This window comes from Equus caballus, chromosome 9 (assembly GCF_041296265.1).
Source record: "Equus caballus isolate H_3958 breed thoroughbred chromosome 9, TB-T2T, whole genome shotgun sequence".
NCBI classification, from domain to species: domain Eukaryota; kingdom Metazoa; phylum Chordata; class Mammalia; order Perissodactyla; family Equidae; genus Equus; species Equus caballus.
Window position 1 is genome coordinate 80,699,327 of NC_091692.1, and position 20,974 is coordinate 80,720,300.

At 48.8% G+C, this 20,974-nt stretch overlaps 1 protein-coding gene across 8 annotated transcripts in view; it reads left to right on the top strand.

Moving 5' to 3' along the window:
- Window positions 1-20,974, top strand: part of ZHX2 (zinc fingers and homeoboxes 2) — a 153,070-nt gene that overhangs the window by 115,370 nt on the left and 16,726 nt on the right. Inside the window, exon 1 of one of the 8 annotated variants that reach the window (XM_070221355.1) lies at window positions 2,114-2,525. The exons of the other annotated variants lie outside the window; for them this stretch is intronic. The gene's annotated coding sequence lies outside the window, so the exon portion shown is untranslated. Of the gene's footprint in view, window positions 1-2,113; window positions 2,526-20,974 lie in introns of those variants that run through there. 8 annotated transcript variants of the gene reach the window in all.

Consider the following 20,974-nt stretch of genomic DNA (forward strand, 5'->3'; position numbering starts at 1 on the left):
TATGGGGTGCAGCCTGATCATTGGGGTATTTAAGAGCTCCCCCACTGATGCCAGTGAAGAGCCAAGGCTGGGACCCCGCTGTCCTGGACAAGTGTCTTCCCTTCCACGGGCGGGCTGTACAGCTGCCGTCAGTTTGTCGTTCACTATTCATCTGTGTGATTTCTTAATTGAAGGCTGTGTCCTGTACTAGATAGTGAACTCCATAAGAATGGGAATTGTATTAGTTTCCAATGGCTGCTGCAACTGAGCCTTCAAAAGGTCATTCTGCTGTTCCATCAGTCCAGCTGCTTCAGCATCATAGGGAACACGGGAAGACCAGAAAATTCCATGGCCCATTGCCGCAGTTTATCAGCTGTTGCTCACTTTCGGGTGGCTTGGGCATCTAATTGTGCAGATCCGTCTGTAAACCAGGCCCACGTGTGTTCTCTTCCTCCTTCAGCTGGTCATAGGGAACTCCCTACGAGGCCATAGATATGGGCGGGGGCACACGCTCTGGGGAAGCTGTGGGGGAGAATCCAATTCCTTGCCTTTTCCAGCTTCTAGAGCTGTGTTCCCTGCCTTCTTTGGCTCCTGGCCCCTTCCTCCATTTTCACAGCCAGCATCTTCTTTCTTGACTCTGCTTCCCTCTGCTTCTGTTGCATGGCCTTCTTCTCTTCTGACTCACATCTCCCTCCACCTCCCTCATATAAAGACACTGATGATTGTGTTTAGGGCCCACGCAGATAATCCAGGACCATCTCCCCATCTCAAGATCCTTAGTTTAGTCATGTCTGTAAAATCCTTTTTTCCGTATAAGATAACATTCACAGGTCCCAGGGATGGGGACCCAGCTATCTTACGGAGGTCCCTGATTCAGCCCACCACAGGGATGATGTTATTTTTGTTCACCTTTGTAGCCTCACAACCTCATTCATTCCCCAGTGTCCACACTGGAGGCCTGGCTGGCGTGTCATCAAAAAATATTCGGCAGGGGTGTGATGCAAAGAGCCTGCTAGGGGCAGAAGTTTCAGGGAAAAGGCTGTGTGAGTTTTGGTAAGAGCCTTGGAACTGTGTCCTGGGAGACCCTGAAAGCTCACCAGACGAATTGAAATGGGATTCAGTGGACATTGGGGAGCCACAACTGGTCATTACTGAAATAAGAGATGGAGTAAAATCAGAGACTAGGCGAGATTTGCCTGGCAGCAGGCACAAGGCGAATTGGAATGGGGGAGACCATGGAAGGAAGGAGAGTCATTCCATTTCAGAAATCCAGACAAGGTGTGATGATAGCTTGGACTAGTGTGGAATCATCTAGAATGTTACAAACAAATGACAGAGTTTAGATTCAGATTGAGGGAGAGAGAGAAACTCATAAACTGAGGTACCACACTCTGGGCACACACATGAAGAATGGCAAAGGAGAGACTATCCAAGATGACTTTGTGTTTGCCAGCTCGGTGACAACTTGGTGCCCCCACCGGTGTGAGAGGAGAAGTGACGAAGCTAGATGATCGTCTTGGCTTGGGACAAGTTGCGTTTTGCAGTAACGATAGGATGTCCTTCTATTATTCTTGTTGTAGTTGTTACTATTTTTATTTTCTTAGTGGTTAACATATATTAACTACTTTCTGTATACCAAATTGTACTATGCACTTTCCTTCGATTGGTCATATTATTTGATTCTCACAGCAGTCTTGTGAGAAATAATTTCAGTTATTATCCTCAGGCTAGAGATGAGAAAACTGAGGTATCCTTTTACCTCTGACATGCTCTTGCCCTCAAACAAGATGGTGTTGTAATTTTTGTAAGTTTTGTTCAATTTTTCCAACACCACTCATGTGACACTGGCCACACTAACTTTTTCCTTTCTTCCCCTGTGAGCCTGCTGCTATTTCATCAACCACTGCTCACTGACCATTCTGGCCCATTCGGTCAGTCAAGAAGTAGCCCCATTTCTCATTTGCGTGTAGGGTTTTGCTTCTCTGTATCCATTGGCATGCATTTCTTTATATTTTGACCAAGCTCCTATACCCAGGGTGATAGCACGTTCCTCTGGAAAATTCCTCTGGAAAAGGACAAAGCAGTCACAAAGACAGGCCCCTCATGTCTGAAAAGAAAATCCACTATTTATTTTGTTTCCTGTCCTTCTATACCCGTGACTCACTCTTTCTCACACTGGTCTGTAAGTACAACAATTGCCAATGTAGATCTAAGTGTATAGGAAGCCATGGATGCCACGTGGTTGCCATGGACGCCATGCTATATGGATGCCGTATAGTTAACTAATACGTATTCCACCAAAAAGGGAAGCCACAGACGCAAAAGAAGGATCCGGCTTGGGTGCCTACTTCAATTCTGCAGGCAGCTCAGCGCTGTATCTCCTGTTTGTACAACAGGAAGGTAACAGCAGAGAGCTGATGAGAGGAAGGTGCCAAGACGGATGGCTGAAGAAAACCTCTTCTCAGCCTCAGTGGCCTCACGGGAAAATAGAGGATGTAATATTTCCTGCTCTGCCTCCTCGCGATTAGGAGCTCCTACAGGATGATGTACGTAAAAATATTTTGCAGCCTGTAATGCACAATCAAGACCTGAGGGATGCTTATTACCATCAGCATCATTACTGTTATTATTATTGGTGCGGAGGAGGTGGGGAGGACTGTTGGCAAAAAGCAACAAGCAGACTGGTGATTTTCTACCAAAGAACAGTAGTTTGCAAAATTGCTTAGAAATGTGAGAGAGGAATTCGGGAAGAGTGAGCAACGCTTACAGGTTCTTTCCCAAGCTGAAATGGTGAAAAATCATACTTTTCTAGAGGCCCTCCACTCTGGACTGACTTGGTAAGAATTTTGCCCCCATGGCGAAGGTGATCCCAAAAGAGACGTCCCCCTCCCACTTTCCCTCTGCGTCCCATATGGGCTGGAGGTGGGGAGAGTGGGCACGCTGCCAGGCACTGTGCTGGGAGAGGGTGTCAGGGTGGGTGGCCAGCATGCCTGCACCCCCAGTCCTTGGTCCATCCACCAAGACATCACGTTGGCAAGGTCAACCAGAACCTTCACCCTTTCAGCAGAGCTGGTCCTCGGTGTTATCATGGGAACCCTCCCTTGTCTGAGGGCTGTTCCGTGTCTGGTACAGCATGCCTTGCCAGTGGACTGCCAAAGGCCCCTTATCAGAAGTCCCCTGGCCCATGAAGCTTTGCATGGGTCATGACACCTCTCTAAGCCTCAGTTTCCTCACTTGTAAAATCAGTGGGATTGGACAAGACCACATTCAAGTTTGTAGTCTGTGGCCCATAATTGTCCAGGAATGCTGGCTTCACTCAGCCTGACCGAAGCTTGTGAGGGCACAGCCGTGCAAGGGGCTCTGTGCCTGCACCCCTGGAGCCAAGAGTATCTATGCAGGAGTTGTGCGCTGCTGGCTGCCTACGAGGGGCTGAAGTTTGTGCCTGGGGCCCATGCTTCCCTCCACTACCTTTGGGCCCCAAGAGGAATGGACTACAGTTTAGTGACCTACCACAGGACATTCATCCCTTATATGACCTTTAAATGCAGGAAGGAAGAGGGAGAGAGATGGGGAAGGGAATGGGAAAGGGAAGGGAGGGACAAGGGGAGAAGGCAGTAGGCACCTTTGCATCCATCATCTTGTTTGATCTTCCCCACAGCACTGGGGAATGAGAAGGAAAATATTATTAGGCCACCTTAAAGACAGTTGAGTTCTGACAGGCTCAAGGTAAGGTCCTTCACCTCCCAGAGCAGGTGTTCTAAACATGGGTGCACCTGGGCGTTACTTGCCGCGGCATGGGAATCTTCCAGCAGCTCTGTTGGCGCAACCTGAGGAATTTTAAAACACACCGATGGCTGGTTCCCACCCCAAGATGCTGACAACATCCACTGGGGTTGTAGTCTGAACATCAGGATATTGAAGCACATATGATTTACAAGTTTAAGAGATCTCTCTGTAGGATTAATGAGTTGAAGGAGAGGGGGCACGAACTGGAAGCTGAGAGACCAGGCAGGAGCCAGGAGGCGATTGCAGGGGCCCGGGTGAGAGATGACAGTGACCTGGATCAGGTGGTAGCAGTGGGAGAGGAGGGAAGTCGGTGAGTCACCTGATTTCAGAGGTAGAGTGAACATGCCGTCCTCGTTGTGTCTGTGCACGCTCACGGATGTCTCTCTGAAGACTGTCACTTCAGAGTGTGGAGCAGAGGTAATCATCCTAACTGTGGCACTTTATGGAAATGGAAGACCACAGATCCTGCCGTGGTGGGTCACAGCCCAGCAGGGCTAGGGGGTCCAGCTCATTGCTCGTTTCCAAGAGACAGCAGCCCGGCTTCTCCGGGGCTGCTGGGAGCTGGGCCTCCAGCTTCTGCCTGGAGAGAGGGAGGAGCTCACCTGAGAGGTGGTATAGAGTGACAGGAAGGTCACAGCCTGCAACCCTAGCTCAGCTTGCCCACTGCATTAGTGTCGTATGGCCACTGTAATAAATTACCACCAACTTATTGGCTCAAGACAACACAGACTGACTTACAGTTCTGGAGTTCAGAGGTTGAAAATCAGATTCCCCGGGCTAAAGTCAGGCTGTCGGCAGGGCCAGTTTCTCCCGGAGGCTCAAGGGGAGGATCCCTTTCCTTGACTTTTTCAGCTTCTAGTGGCCGCCTGTATTCCTTGGCTTGTGGCGCCTTCTTCCATCTTCAACGCTCATCACTCCCATCTCTGCTTCCAGCATCACATTGCCTTCTCCTCACCTGCAGTCAAATCTCCCTCTGCTGCCTTTTGTAGGACACTTGTGATGATCTTTAGGGCCCACCCAAATAATCTCTCCATCTCAAGATTCTTAATCACATCCTCAAAGACCCTTTTGCCATAGAAGGTCACATTCAGTTCCAGGAATTAGGACCTGGATATCTTTGGGGGCCATTATTCAGCCTACTGCACCCTGAGTCCTGCGCAAAGAGACGCCGAAATATAGCCTCTGGATGCGGTTTAAATCGGTGTGATTTTTGTCTGGGATTTAAGCGGCATGGATGAATGGCTTTCTGGAGGACTTGCTCTCAGAGAACAAGAGTAAACCTTCAGCCTTTATCCAGGGCTTTGAGATGAAGGGCAGTCTCTTCGAGGTAGAGATGAAAGGGGTTCAAGAGAAAGCTGTGGGTTTGGGGATGCAAAGGATGAGCGGGAGGGGTGGAGGAGAGAATGGAGAGAAGAATCTGACACTCAGAATAGATGCGACTGCTGAAAAGCCCTGTCTCGCCGTGATCCGTGCCTGGGGAACAGAGAAATCTCGCTCCTCTCCCGGCTCCGGGAAGATGGAGTGCTCACGGATCCCCCACAAGGAGGAAAATGAAAAGGTTACAGGGGGAATTGTCGATATGATAAATCCCTGTGGCCTCACAGGCTTCTAAATGTTTTGATAGCAGAATTTGATGCATTGTAAATCAGAGTAGTCCCATCTTAAACATTTGATAGCGCCTTATTTATTTATGTATGTGACGCATAAAACCTGAATTGATTCTTTCTTCTTTCTGTCTCAGCAAGATTTTTTTTTTCCTGCTTTCCGAAACACATCACTCTTGTCCCAGCCCTGGTTTTCCGTGTTTGTGGGTGTGTGGGCGTGCGTGCCTGCACACGGTGGTGGCTGTTATGATTGTTTCTAACCAGAAAGAGAATGCCTTGCCTTGGAGAAGATGATGGTACCGGGAATGAACTGAAAAAATAATGAAGCCACTTGGCTTCAAAATATGTCTTAATCTTGTTGCTTTTTTTTTTTTTAACAAGATTATTACTCAGAGAAAGAGGGGGAGTAAGGACGTTACGACGTGATAGATTTGTGATCGGAAACCCAGGCAGACACACACAAAGACAATCTCCTGATCATTCTGGTTTGGATCTAGCCTCATGGGCTTCCTGGAGCCCCTCCAGGGGATCCAATTAACCTCGCCTTCCTCATACTCTTTCTCCAACACTAATTTCTGCTTTGATATCTCGTAGTGGGGCTGCTCTAGCTTCATCAACGTTGCTACCATTTATTGAGCAGGTTGGTTTGCAGGTACCTGGTGTTATGATGGAGTCTTCACAAGCCGGTGCCACTTATGGCATTCTAACAATCCTGTGAGGTAGACATTAGCTCCAGATTTATAGAAAAAGAAACCACGTCTAGGAGACATGAGGTATCTTGCCAATGTCATACAACCGGTACGTGTTGGAGGGAGCCCCAATTCAAACCCAGATCTGTTCTAATTCCAAAGTTTGTGGACTTACCCACACTGTTTAACTGCCTTCTCAAGAACCAGTTCAGCTCAAAACATCTTGATCCCACTATGACATTAATGACAGACACCTAGCAGAACCCATCACCCCAACACAACCACCTCTGGGAGAAACTTCACCCACCTGCCCCAGGCAGATAGGCCATTAAAGTCTTGTAATGATGGTGAAAGATGAGCTTCTAGGTCCTCCCGCCATATTTGCGTTCTGTCTCTTCCCAAAGCTCATGGTTGGCCTTGCCTAATGGACGAGCTCAGGTCATCTCTAAGAGCCTTCCAACTCCAGTGCCCTGTGCACCTTCTTGATTCTGGTTTTCCTCCATTGGCTTCTCTCATTAAACATAGAGTGTGGCATTTGGGTGCAAAGTCTTTATTTATAAGCTATTAAGACAATACTTCATTTTGAATATTTCAAAACTATGCTTTAGTTTTGTTTCTTTTTTTTTTCTTCTGCTTTTTCTCCCCAAAGCCCCCCAGTACATAGTAGTATATTCTAGTTGTCGGTCCTTCTAGTTGTGGCATGTGGTGTGCCGCCTCAGCATGGACCAATGAGTGGTGCCACGTCTGCACCTAGGATCCAAACCAGCGAAACCCTGGGCCACCGAAGCAGAGCGTGCGAACATAACCACTCGGCCACGGGGCTGGCCCCTAGTTTTGTTTCTTAATCCACTTTGTAAAAACTATTTTGGGGGTTAAAGTTTCTTCTAATATTTGATCTAGACTCACAGATGACTTTTCTCCTCTTGTTTGGAGCTCTCAACTCCTTTCACGTTCATCTATTCCTGAATTGTCCTTCTTTCTTTCTTTTCCTTTCTTTTTATTTTGTGAGGAAGATTGGCCCTGAGCTAACATCCATTGCCAGTCTTCCTCTTTTTGCTTGAGGAAGATTGCCGCTGAGCTAAAGATCTGTGCCGATCTTCCTCTATTTTATGTGGGACGCCACCACAGCATGGCTTGACGAGCAGTGCTAGGTCCAAACCTGCGAACCCCAGGCCACCGAAGCAGAGCACATGAATTTAACTGCTATGCCACTGGGCCAGTCCCAAGGCTGCTCTTCCTTGATGTGTAGATCTCAGCTTAGATGTCCTCTCCTCAAGGAGGCTCTCCCTGATCATCTCATTGAAAGTAGCTCTCCACTCACCACCACATTTCTTAAAACTCAGCAGGGCACTTACCACTACCTGTAAGTTCTTTGTTTTCTATTCATTTTCTGTCTCCCCCTTCTAGATCATAGGCACCTTCAGAATGGGAATCTTCTGTCTTATTCCCTGAGTGCCTATAGCAATGTCTGTCACGTAGCAGGTACTCAAGAGTGAATCAATGATGCAACGAACAAACAAACTAGCGAATGAACATCTGAGCTGTGGTCTCTTTTCCAAGGTCCATGTTTCTGTTTCTGAAAAACAGGTCTTCTGCTGCGTGTCCCTTTTAAAACACCAGAAATGTTTAAGGACAGGAATGGGGCATTGAGATGGAATTGGGTGGCAAAAAAATGCCTCTTCAGCCAGCTCCCAACACACGTAGGTTTTAAAGACTATGATGACATGGTCAGAATTGTTTAGAAACACGTTGTTCAATCATAGCATCCATTGTGAGGTATATAGCGGCAAGAAATTTGTTTCTAAAAATAGTGTTGAAGTCTGTGAATGACTGACTTCTGGATTATCGAGGACTCGAGGTTATCCCCATAAGCACGTCAGTCCCACTCACATCCTGAGACTTTTCTTCAGAGAGAGGGAATGGTGTGGGATAATAGCCAGCACAACAAGGATGGCAGGTAACCCTGAGAGAATGTTGGAAACGGGCGTGTCACGTGGCATGCCTGTCATGGCAGGAGATAGCTTAGAATTGCTGTTTGGGAAAGAAGTGGTGACAGTGAGGACGTTGGCCTAAGGCTATGTCTGCGGGGTGTTTTCAGTTACAGGTGACAGAAAAGCAAATCACAATGGCTTAGCAAGCTAGCACAATGGGAAATCCATGAGTACATGGGATTCAGGCATAGTGGCATTCAGTGGGATGTTATCAGGACTCACTCTCTGCATCTTCAACTCAGCCATCCGCTCAGCTCTCAGGCACGTTCCCCGTCATGTGGCAAGATGGTCACTACCACTTCTGCACTGACATCCAGTCCCTTCAGCAACTCCACCCGAAAAGGAGCACATTTTTCTCCCAATAGTTCCAACAAAAGCCCCAGAATGGAACCCCACTGGTTCTGATTGCTCCAGTTTGGTCCTGAGCCCATTCCTTAATCACTCACTGTTGTTGGGGACATGATGCTCTGAGGGTCAGGACCCAATCACGTGCCCACTGCTGGAGGATCCACGTGGGCCAAGAGTAGGTAGGGTCCTTCTATAGAAAGAACAGAACTGTCGTTGCCAGAGGAGGAAGGAGAGGATGCTGATGAACAGGTGAAGCCCAGAGGCCAGGGCAAGATGTAAGGATTTATTGCAGCTGCTGGGGGAGGCCATGAGGAGAACTCGGCCTAGAGCAGACTTAGGAATGAAGACTTAGGAGATGCTATGGACGCAGAGCCGGGAGGACCTGGCGCATAATAAACTGTGCAGTGCGGAGACAGTGGAGGAGCATGAGGAATCTGGGTTTCCAGCCTGAATGATGGAGTAGATTGTGTTGCTTTTATTTGCAATAAAGAAACACTATAGAAAGATCGGGTTTGGGAGGCAGGTGATAAGCTAGGTACTAGACACGTTGAATTTGAGGTGCCCGTGAGACTCCCAGTGATGATCATAGCTGCTCAGAGTGCACACGGAAGAGACTCTAAGGCGATCCAGCCCAGCCTCTGCTGAATTTCCCCTGCAGGCGTACCTTCCAGCTGGGGGTAGCTGGGTAGAGTCTGTTCTCCAACTGAATGGAAATGAATCATCTATTTTTTCATTCGTATGTTATTTTCCTTGGTTTTCATGAATCATCTTGGCCTTGTTTTAAAAAAATCGGGTTTCGGTGGAGATTGGCCACTCCAGCGTTTGTCCACTTCCAAGTCCATCTAGTCCATCCTTGCTGTCAGCCAGCCGTCAGAATGGAAGGTCTGGGGCTCTGCAGAGAGGAGCTGGAGCCACAAAGGCTGGTTTGGTAGATTTCTGTCTGCATGGATGAGCTTTGGGGATGAGGGGATCACCAAGGAAGATGGAGAGGAGAGGGCTGAGAAAGAGCCGAGGGCACGGAGATGCACCCAAGAGAGCGGAAAATGACAGAGGAAGCAAAGAAGGCGCTGCCAGGAGGAGAACCATGAGCACGGCCAGGGAAGCCAAGGCGGGGTGACTGAGGAAGGCAGTTTGCCCCACAGAGTTAGAGATGGGGGGATATATTCACCAGTTTAAGAGAAAAGTGCCAACAGAGCAGGGAGGACAAGGACACAGAGGTGAGGGCTGAACAGTGCAGTAATAGAAGGGGTGAGCTGCGGTGATCTCAACTTCCCTTGAGATGTTTGATGGTTACACAGTTTTAACAACAGCTACCCTATGTCGCGAGCTTGGAGCTCATCATGTATGGGGCCCAGAGCCAAACACTGTGCTCCAATAGCTCACTGGACACTCTCAGCAACCGTTTGACGTGGGTACCGTTTTCATCCCCATATTACAAACGGAAAGGCTGAGGCTTCAGAAGATTGACATACCTTGTCTGGTCTCGCACACCCGTGAGTGATGGGACCAGACCAGGAAGTCTGTTCCTCTCGGGAGCCTGAGCTCTTCACCTCTGCCATGGATAGCAAGAGTTGCTATAATAATGTGTAAATGATGGCAGAATTGAGCAATTGGGGGAAATTTGGTGTTGCTTTTTTCATTTACTGAGGTAACATTGGTTTGTAACATTCTATAAATTTCAGGTGTACATCGTTATATTTCGACTTCTTTATAAACTACATCGTGTTCACCACCAAAAGCCGAGTTGCCATCCATTATCATATACATGGGCCCCTTTACCCCTTTCACCCTTCCCCTACCCTCTTCCCCTCTGAACCACCAATCTGTTCTCTCTATCTATGTGTTTGTCCGTTATCTTTCACATGTGAGTGAAATTGTATGGTATTTGACTTTCTCCATCTGACTTATTTCACTTAGCATAATATCCTCAAGGTCCATCCATGTTGTCCCAAATGGCAAGATTTTGGGGGTTTTCAGGGCTGAGTAGTATTCCATCACATTATCGTATTATATATATACGCACACCACATCTTCTTTGTCCATTCTTCTGTTGATGGACACTTAGGTTGTTTCCAAGTCTTGCCTATTGTGAATAATGCTGCAATGAACATAGGGGTGAAAATATCTTTTCGAATTAGTGTTTTTGTGTTCTTTGGATAAATACCCAGACATAGAATAGCTGGATCATATGGTAGTTCTATTTTTACTTTTTGAGGAATCTCCACACTGTTTTCCGCAGTGGCTGCACTATGGGGTTGCTTTTCATGTTTGTTTTGCTTTGTTTACCGTTTTAGGGAAGTGGCAACCTGGGATGTGTGTAACCTGAAGGGAAGGGGACCCGGTGGAGGGACGTAAGCGTTGAGAGAGCCCGTGAGAGCTGGGCTGGAGGCCAGGTGGAGAGAAAAAGAGATGAGTATAGAGAAGGGAAAGAAGGTGACCTTTGTCTTCTTACCTTGATCTTCTCTGCAAGATACAAGGCAGTCTTCTGCTAAAACAGAGAGGCAAAGTTGAGTGAATTAAACATATTGGCACAGTTGCCATAGGGATAGGCGTGGACCAAAGAGGAGTGAAAAGATCCCAGGGCAGCGTGACTCACACGAAACGAGCTAGTGTCAGTGCACCTTCTGTGGGGGCGGGCAGCGGAAAGCGACTGTGGAGGAAAGGTCCGGCTGATCCCAGGGTAGACTGAGGTGGCAGAACGGGACAGCTGAGCTGAGCGTCACCAAGCCCTCATCACCACTACTAGCTCACTAATTAAAGTCACCCTTTTAGGGAACCGGAACGTGCCAGGGTAAAGGCTCTCATTCAATCCAATCCCGCAGGTGGAGATTCACCCCATTTTACAGTTGCAGGAACTGAGGCCGACCATGGGGAATGGGCGTGCCGCATTTGGTGTTCTCCAGGTTGCGTGTGGTTGGGGGCCTGTGAGGTGGGCATCCTGGCTGTGGCCAGAGAAGGATGGACTCCTCTGTTAGTAAGTGGCAGAGCCAGGATTCAAACCCGGGAGGCCTGGCTGCAGCCTGTGCCCCGTTCCACCCACCGGGTGGGCACTAATTGTTTAGTACAAGGGGGAGCCGGGCAGCTGGAGGCCGGGTCCTCACCTAACATGAAGAGCTGGGAGAGTCTGAGCTTTGGAATTCATCGTTTCTGAGTAAATGGGTAAATTCTGGGCTCCGGGCTCCTCTGGGCCCAGAACGCGCCTGCCTTCTCAGGCCTAGCTGACTTTCTCCGCCCCTGAGTACTGACTATGCTGTCTCAAGTCACCACTCTTACCACACTGCTAACCGGTCGCCAGCCTCCTCTCAGAGCCCTTGTCAACTAAATGCACGGTGACGCTGCTGTAGCGGGCCACACAGAGCAGCCCCAAACTTCATTTCATCCACTGAAACTTTTTTGGCTAGTGGAGACCTACAAGCCTTCTCCTACCTAGTAAGAGAGCATCTCAGAGTAGCAGGTTGAAAAGGACATTACAATTCCATTAAAATCTTCCTCCTTTGAACACTCCCAAAGGGAGTGAAGGCACTCAGAATGTGTGAGAAATCTAATTTACAGACTCAGCGTCAGGAAATGGAACTGTTCACAATTAACATCTGTATGTTACGGGGACCACGTGGTGGTGCAGAGCCAGGATCATCTGGGCTCCCCCTTCCTCGGCAAGCCATTTAACCTCTCTGAGCCTCAGTTTCCTCATCTGTGAAATGGAGATCGCAGCCATCTGTTGGCGCTGTGAGAATAATAATGATTGTGCATGTAAACGGCATCTTGTTCCTACATTATCTTATCTACGTTTAACCAGATCAGCAAACCTCTTCTTTTTTAAAAAAAAATTGTCTGTCTGAGCAATAAAAGTGAAGCACAAACACAGGGAACAGGAAATAACTTCTTAAAGTTCACATCCCCTAGCCACCAACTCCGCTGCCAGGGACCCGTTGTTTCTAAAGATGTCCTACCCTACATGTTGGAACACCCAGCATTCTGTGTTCTGTTCTCCTCTGGTGTTGTTATTTTGTACATGTCTTTCTCAGTTTCGGCATCATCCTCTGAATTCTCATTTCCTCTGGGAGCCGCTCTTCCACTCCGGTCCAGCATAGAATGCGGCGAGGAGCATCTCCCGTCTTCACCTCACAGAGCTGGCCTTGACCCAACCGCTCCTGGTTTAGGAGACACCAAGTGATGTCTTCTTGCCGAGGCCACCGAACCTGGCCGCTCATCAGTCACGTGGCTGCTGATTAGCAACACAGCTTCCCGGGTCCGCTGCTGGATGTGTGGGTTTAATAAGTCTGGATTGGGACTCGGGAACGGCTATTTTTACACAGCACCCCAGGTGGTGTCCGATGGTTTGGGAGCCAGATTGCAAGCCCACTGCCAAAATTCAAGTTTAGATTCAAAGTAGGCTGGGGAGAAATCAGTAAAACTCAGGAATGAACTCGGGGTCACCAGTGACCTTTCCAAAGCAAGTCCTATTTAACAGATGAGCAAAATGGAGGCAAGGATGGCGACAGATGAGGAGAGAGCCAGGTGACCGGGAGCTTAGAGCAAAACCCAGGATACCTGCATCCAGTTCCTTTCTCCACCCCACCCCCAACCTTCACCACCACCACATACCCTCCCATCAGAACTCCTTGTTCTGGGGCATTGGGGGTGTGTGTGTGAAATGTTGGGGCTTTAAAACATAAAGGAACAATCACACTCACTCACACACAAACACCCACACACACACAAAAGATCTACCCTTGATGAACTGAGGCAGAATCTGTTAACAGCTCTGTCGGAAGACCCAGCAAAGCTAAAAGCATCCTTGTGGGCTTTGATGTCTGGACAAGATGCTTCCTTTGAAAGCTCAGAGACAGCCTTGTTATTTTCTCTGACAGCCCCACTGAAAAGCTCTGAAATGAGAAGTGGTGTCCCCGCCGGAGCCCGCAGGTGCAATTCCTGAACGGCGGCACATGTGCCCCCCGGGAGGCGTGACGCCGGCCTGGGAGGCCCCAGGGGCCCCCGCTCTTTGGCTCGCTCCACGCTCCGATTCCCCCTCGGGCTGGAAAGCCCGGCCACAGGAGGCCTCTGCAGTCTGACTCCTCGTCTCTCCCAATGCCTCCTTAGGGAGGTCAAGAGCGCAGACAGTTCCCTCATCTGACAACTAGACTGCGTGTCAGTCACCTCGGGAGCAGTTTCCAGGGGCTGGTCTGACAGTTTGACCCATTTTCCCTCCCCCGAAGGCCGCAGGCCACTTGTAGGGAAAGGTCAGGAAATGCTGCCACTCTGTCCCTGGAAATGAGGGTGAGAGGAGGGAGACCACGGGATGACAGAGGGACAGTGCTTACTTGAGGCTTCTGGAGCCCTGCTGCTCCCAGGGTGGGCCACCTTTGCAGCATCCTCCTCACCTGGGAGCTTATTAGAAAGGCAGAATCTCAGTCCCAGCCCAGACTTACTGAATCCAAATCCGTATTTTAAGAAGATCCCCAGGCGATTTGTCTGCACGAGAGGCTTGTATCTCAGCTCTACCACTCCAGGCTGTGTGACCTTGGCCAAGCTCCCTAACCTCTCTGAGCTTCAATGTTTACAAAGAGTTTTTGAGAAGTGAAACACTTAGGGCTTGGCATATACTAAGCCTTTGGTGAATGTTCACTGTCGTTGTTGTTGGGAAAATGATTAAGGGAGAATCAGTTTGCCACATTTAAAACCGAATCATCCAGCCATTCCTTAGAGGGGAAGGAAGTCTAAACTGTGAGAGAAAGCTCCAGAGGAAAATGAAGAGCCCTCAAGCATCTATGTACAAAACAGATGTCAGGCTTGGGGGAGGGGTATCTCTTCGCAGCCTGGGCCCTGACTATTTAATTTGGGGTCAGTTAAGATTCTTGTTCATCTGCTGGCTTTGGGGGTTCTTACTTTCACTGATGGCCCTTGTCTTCCTGCCATTCGTATGCCCCCAAACTTATCTCCGAGCCCCTCCTGCTTCCGTGACCTTGCCTGAAAGGCTTTGATGCTCCATTGCCAGCAGGATGAAATCCCAACTCCTTAGCATGGCATTCAAGGCCCTTCACAGTCCAGCTCAAACCCCTTGTCAGCCTCCTCCCAGCTTCACCCTCACACCCTGCCCTTTGACCTCAGTCGTTGCCATCCCTCAGACTCCTCACTCTTGCCGTTTCTGCCTGGGAGGCCTGTGTCCCTCTGATTGGAGTCTCTGCCCTTTCCCTCCACCTGGCAGGATTCTGCTCTGCCTTTGGAACCCCGCTTAACCGGCGGACACTGTGTGGTGCGCCAGGAGCACCGGTTCAGCTTGGACGGACTCTGTTCCAATCCCAGCTCTGCCACCAACTAGTCCTGTGACCTTGGGCGAGGCACTCAGCCTCCCTCGCGTGGGTTCCTTCTTCTGTAAATTGAGGCCGACGGCAGCTGCTCTGCAGGGTTGTCGTGAGGGTCCATCCACAAAGCGTGGAGAATTTCAGTTCATCGTCGTCATGGACATTTATTTCTAAGAAGAGAGTTACCTCCCCCGTGAAGCCTTCAGCCATGCTTCTCCTACCCTGTCCTAAGGATGGCCTCCTCCGTGTTCCAGAAACTCGTCTCCTTCTTGTCCGTGCAATATCCAGATGCTCCAAGGACACCTTCTCATGGAGGGAGTCCCTGACCTCTGCTTGGAATCCCAGGTCACCCTGCTTCACACCCAACCTCGTCGCTACCTGACTTTTCTCCCTAGTGCCCACCGACCATCGAGCTTCTGCTTCTTTATTCTCATGGATGCGAGCTCTGTGGGAGCAGAGGGTCCTGTGTCCTCAGTGCCTAGAACTGCACCTGGCACTCGCAGGTGCTCAGTCGGGAATTGTTGACTGCATGAATAAGTCATTTTTGTGCCATCGAGGGGTGTTCAGATGGCACTGCCCTGCCCGGCTGTAATGGGCTGAATGGTGTCACCCCCCCCCCCAAAATTAGTATGTTGAAGTCTTAACCCTCAGAATGTGGTTGTATTTGGAGAAAGCATTTTTAAAGAGGTGTTTAAGGTTAAATGAGGTCCTTGGGGTTCTAGGGTTCTAGTCCAATATGACCAATGTCCTTATAAGAAGAGGAGATTGGGGGGGGGCGGCCCAGTGGTGTAGTGGTTAAGTTGGTGCACTCTACTTTGGTGGCCCAGGGTTCTCTGGTTCAGATCCTGGGCACGGACCTACGCACCGCTCATGAAGCCATGCTGTGGCAGTGTCCCACGTACAAAATAGAGGAAGATTAGCTCAGCGACAATCTTCCTCAGCAAAAAAAAAGAGGGGATCAGGAGACAGACACACACAGAAGGAAGACCATGATGTGGGGACACAGCGAGAAGGTGACCATCTGCAAGCCAAGGAGAGAGGGTTCAGAGGCTTCTAGGCCTCCAGAACTGTGAAAAATGAATTTCTGTTGTTTAAACCACCCAGTGTGTGGCATTTGTTACAGCAGCCCTACTGGACTCATACACTGGCTGTGAACTCCTTGAGAACAAGAACCATGGTTTATTCATCTTTTTTTTTTTTGAGGAAGATTATCCCTGAGCTAACATATGCTGCCAATCCTCCTCTTTTTGCTGAGGAAGACTGGCCCTGAGCTAACATCCATGCCCATCTTCCTCTACTTTATATGTGGGATGACTGCCACAGCATGGCTTGCCAAGTGGTGCCCTGTCCGCACCTGGTATCTGAACTGGCGAACCCCCGGCTGCCAAAGCAGAACGTGCGCACTTAACCACTGTGCCACTGGGTCAGCCCCGGTTTCTTCATCTTTCTAGGAGCCGTATCCACAGGGTTCTGGCCCATACCCACACTCAGTAAACAGGGGTCTAATCAAATTGCATCCCACTCATAACAGGGAGGGAGATAATGGAAGAAGGGCCGGGTGGGGAAGGAGAAAGCCTGCGCTGACGCCCACAGTAAGTGGTACATAATCACCTATAGGCTGGCCACTTTCTCTCTTTATTATTTATTCCAAGGTTTTGTCATTTCTCATTCATTGTTGGGTTTCTTTATGGTGCGTGATAAGTGCCGTAGTGGATGAAAGGAAAGTCCAGTCAATGCCAAAAACATGCAAAGGAGGCAAGAGTCTGTATTTGGTGTTTTGCTCCCTTTCCATGAGACACGTGCACGGCACGCTCTGTCCTAATTATCCTGTGAGGGGTGGGACTGCTGGAAAGAAAGAGGCACTATGGAGCATAGTCATAAAGGAAGGAAACATCTTACCTCTCCTCTGCTTCTGCGCACCAGGATCTTAATCACAGATGTGCTTAGTGCTAACCTGCTCAGGCCCCCTCCCGAGGGCAGCGATGGCTTCTGAGGCTCCCCGCTGCCGGGCCCTCGGCAGGTGGCTGGAGCAGCCGCGGGACAACTCGCTCCCCTTAAGTGGCATGTCTTCAGGTTGGCACAGAACGTGTCTGTGCCCAGTTCAGACCCACTGGGGAGCTGGCCCAGGGTGAGACCCACTACGTGGAGCTGGTCTCTTGGGATATGCCCCATCCAGCACGGAAAGGACTGTGTTGGAGTTTTTAACCTGCATTTTATTCATTCATTCATTTGTTCGTTCATTCATTTTTTTATTTTTGCCAATTTTGGCCAGTGTACATATGAACCTGAAGACTTGGCCGGAAACTGTAGCCTTCATGCCAGCGAGTCCCAGGCATCATGGCGCTGGTCCTGGCCTCACTGGCGGCTCCCAGGCTTTCAAAAAGACCGTCGCCAATGAGCTGCTGCCCTGCAGACCCTCAGCCCCTTGTGGTGCGAGCGTGATTCTTCCAAGGGCAGCAGTTCTCGCAGCTCCGTCAGCAGGACCCCGGGAGAGGAAGTCGTCAAAGGCTCAGCGTTTTCCGAGCACCCCCTCCACTTCTCTCTTTTTCCCTTCATCTTTCCTTCTTTTTACTCTGCTATGGTTTGGATTCCTGGTTGCCGAACAAGTCTTAGAAGATACTGTTTATTGTGAACTACAGTTTTTGGAACAATGGAAAAGCTTTTAGGCTGTTTCACCACAATTTGGCTCATTTCTCGACCTTACTTGTCAACAAATTTAAATAATTCTAGATAGGGGCGTTTCTGTCTCTTCTCCCCTGCACCCATGCCTGCCTGATTTCTTTGTTCTACAGGAGAAAATTCTCCTTTTGCTCCCTCTCTTAAAAATTGTAGTTCTGGGGCTGGCCCCGTGGCCAAGTGGTTTCAGGTCTGTGTGCTCTGCCTTGGCAGCCCGGGGTTCACGGGTTCAGATCCCGGATGCAGACGTACTCCACTCATCAGCCATGCTGTGGCGGTGTCACATGTACAAAGTAGAGGAAGATTGGCACAGATGTTAACTCAGGGCCAGTCTTCCTCACAAAAAAAATAATAATAATTTGTCATTCAAATGCCCAGGCCTCTTGGCTAGTGGGTACAAATTTAGCCACATTCTGCTGTGTCAATGGCGCTTCCTACAGAACTTTAACACCTCCTTCTCCTTACAGAGTTCCTCCGCTCATAGAAGCCCCAGCACTGACACGCACACACACGCATACAGACACACACATGCACACACTCACACACGTGCACATACACAAGCACACACACGTGCACACATACATGCAGACACATTACTGAGCACCCACAAGAGATTTTACCATACCTCATCTCTCTGTATCAGCTACAGTTCCCACGAGGTAGCCACCCCGCCGTTAATACAATTATTCAACCAATATTTATGGAAAGCATACTGTGGGCCAGGTACGTTCTAGGCTCTGGGGAAACCACAATGAAAAGTTTCTGCCTTTGTGGAGTTTATGTTCTAGAAGAGTGCTGTCCAGTAGGACATCCTCAAGGTTAGACATATCCTACAATCTTTAACATGTGGCTCTTGAGCCCTGGAAATGTGGCTAGGGTGACCAAAGAACTGAATTTTTTTTTATTTTAATTAATTTAAATTTAAAGAGCCACATGTGGCTAGTGGCTGCCATATTGGGAGCACAATTCTACAGGGAGAAACAAACAATAAACAAGTAGGTAAATACTCTCTTCTCCTTCCTCCTTTAGCCACAAAATATATAAATAAAAAAAAAAGGCAAAGCAGGGTAAGGAAACAGAGGGAGTCTGGGAGAGGCGTTAGTTTGGATGGGGTGGCGATCAGGTAAGGCCTCTCTGCAGGATGACTTTTTTTTTTAAACCATTTCTTTTTTTTTTCTTTTTAAAGATTGGCACCTGAGCTAACAACCGTTGCCAGTCTTTCCTCCCCAAAGCCCCCCGGTACATAGTTGTATATTTTCAGTTGTGAGTCCTTCTAGTTGTGGCATGTGGGATGCCGCCTCATCATGGCCTGATGAGCAGTGCCATGTCCCCGCCCAGGATCCGAACGGGCAAAACCCTGGGCCGCCGAAGCAGAGCGCACGAAGTTAACCACTCAGCCAGGGGGCCGGCCCCTGGGAGGATGACTTTTAATGGAGCCTTGAGAATTGGGGAGCTCTGGGGGTGAGACATGCTGGCAAAGGCCCTGTGATGGGGATGAGACACCTGTTCCAGAAGCCGGAGCGTGAGGAGCAAAGGGGAGAGGGAAGCCTGGGTCAGAACGTGCTGGGGTTTGCAGGCTGTTACAAGGGCGTGGAGTTCACTCTGATGGGAAGCCGAGAAGGGGCTTCATGGAGAAAGGTGACATGAACTGATTCCTACCTTAAAACATCCCTTTGATACTCTAGAGAGGAAGGACGCAGGAGACCCTTGGGAGGCTGCCGTCGGCTTCCAGGTGGTAGATGACAGTGGCTTAGACAAGGCAGGGAGAGTGGAAGTGGTGAGAAGTGGTCTGAGACTAGGTTATTTTGAAGACTGACTCAACAGGATTGCTGATGGATTCGTTGTATAGAGGGAGTCGGGTTTTTGGCCTGAGTGAGCCATAATGGAGCCATTGATGGAGCCATTGATGGAGATGAACTCTGGAGGGGATGACACATGTTTGAGGGGGAAAATCAAGAGTCTGATCAGCAGTGAAATGGAGGCAGAAGATGTCAATTTGGGTGTGGTCAGCAAAAAGACATAGTTCCCCGCTGCTCTGCTGTGCCCATGTCCGCTCCTCACCAGGACCCTGAGGAACCCCCACCCACTGCTGATGAAGTTGTCCTGCATGAAAATGCCAGGGATCCAGCCATAGAGTGGCCAGATTTGGGGTTCACAAGAGGGGATGCCCCCCCGAGACCTGCTCACATTTGTCACCTGAACCCCTAAGCAGATGAATGTGGGCCCAGAGTCCCACAGAGTTGCTCATGAAAATAAGTCTTTACTTCTGTCCTTGAGCCCCCTCTACAGGGGGACTCAAACCCAGGCCAGTGGGAGTGGCAGGAGGTGATATGCCAACTCCTCCATTCCCTTCTCCTTGGATATCAGCCATCCTTATTTCAAACACTTCTCCTTCACGGCCTGGTGGTATAGCGGTTGGGTTCGCTTCGGCGGCCCAGGGTTCAAGGGTTCAGATCCTGGGCGTGGACCTATACACCACTCATCAAGCCATGCTGTGGCGGCATCCCACATGGGAAATAGAGGAAGATTGGCACAGATGTTAGCTTAGGGCCAATCTTCCACACCAAACAAAAAAAAACATTTCTCCCTCCTCCTCTCACAAAATGAAAGGCCTTCTTCTGCCTCAGCCCATGCACTTAGACGCTTAACGTGGCCTAGCCCATCACTTCCCCAGTTTGGGTTCTGTTAACGTATACTACCTCCTAATAAGCAAATTGTCCCTGTACTCCCAAATTAATATTTGTGTAACGCAGTTCCAATCAAAATTCTAACAGGATGTTATTTTGCAGATGATTCTGATTTATGAGAATTGATTGATGGGACTAGATGATCAAAATAACCCAGCACTGTTTTGCAGAAGAAGAGTGATAAGGCGGAACTCATGCTACGAGATATTAAAACATGCTCTACCCTGCAAAAAATATTTTTTAAAACAAGGCATAAGCGCAAGGCTCAATAACTAGATAAGAGCCTGGAATAGATAACCTAGAAACACCTTAGTATATATGAAAATTTAATGTATGACAAAGGTGGTTTCACAAATTACTGGGAAGAGAAAAAATAACATAATATATGCTACTGAGATAATTGGTAACTTTCCAAAAAATAGTGTCTTACAGCTTAACCCAAGATCAGTTCCATTCCAGATGTTACATGTAAAAAATAAAGCAAAAACGCTCTAAGAAAACATAGCATAATATGTCTCAGCTCTCAAGGCAGGGGATCACTTTCTATATATAAAATCACAATGAAAGAAGCCACAAGAGAAAATGGTTAATAAACTTGCTACCTAAAAATTAAAAATTTTACATGAATACCATATGCAAAACTATAAGGTAAATGATAGCCTGGAGAAATTTTGCAACAAATAAAGGAAAGTACTGATATTCTTAATCTATAGAGCACTCTTGTAAATTAAAAATAAAACCCAGGGGCTGGCCCCGTGGCACAGCGGTTAAGTGTGCACATTCCGCTTCGGTGGCCCAGGGTTCACTGGTTTGGATCCCGGGTACGGACATGGCACCGGTTGGCACGCCATGCTGTGGTAGGCGTCCCACATATAAAGTAGAGGAAGATGGGCATGGATGTTAGCTCAGGGC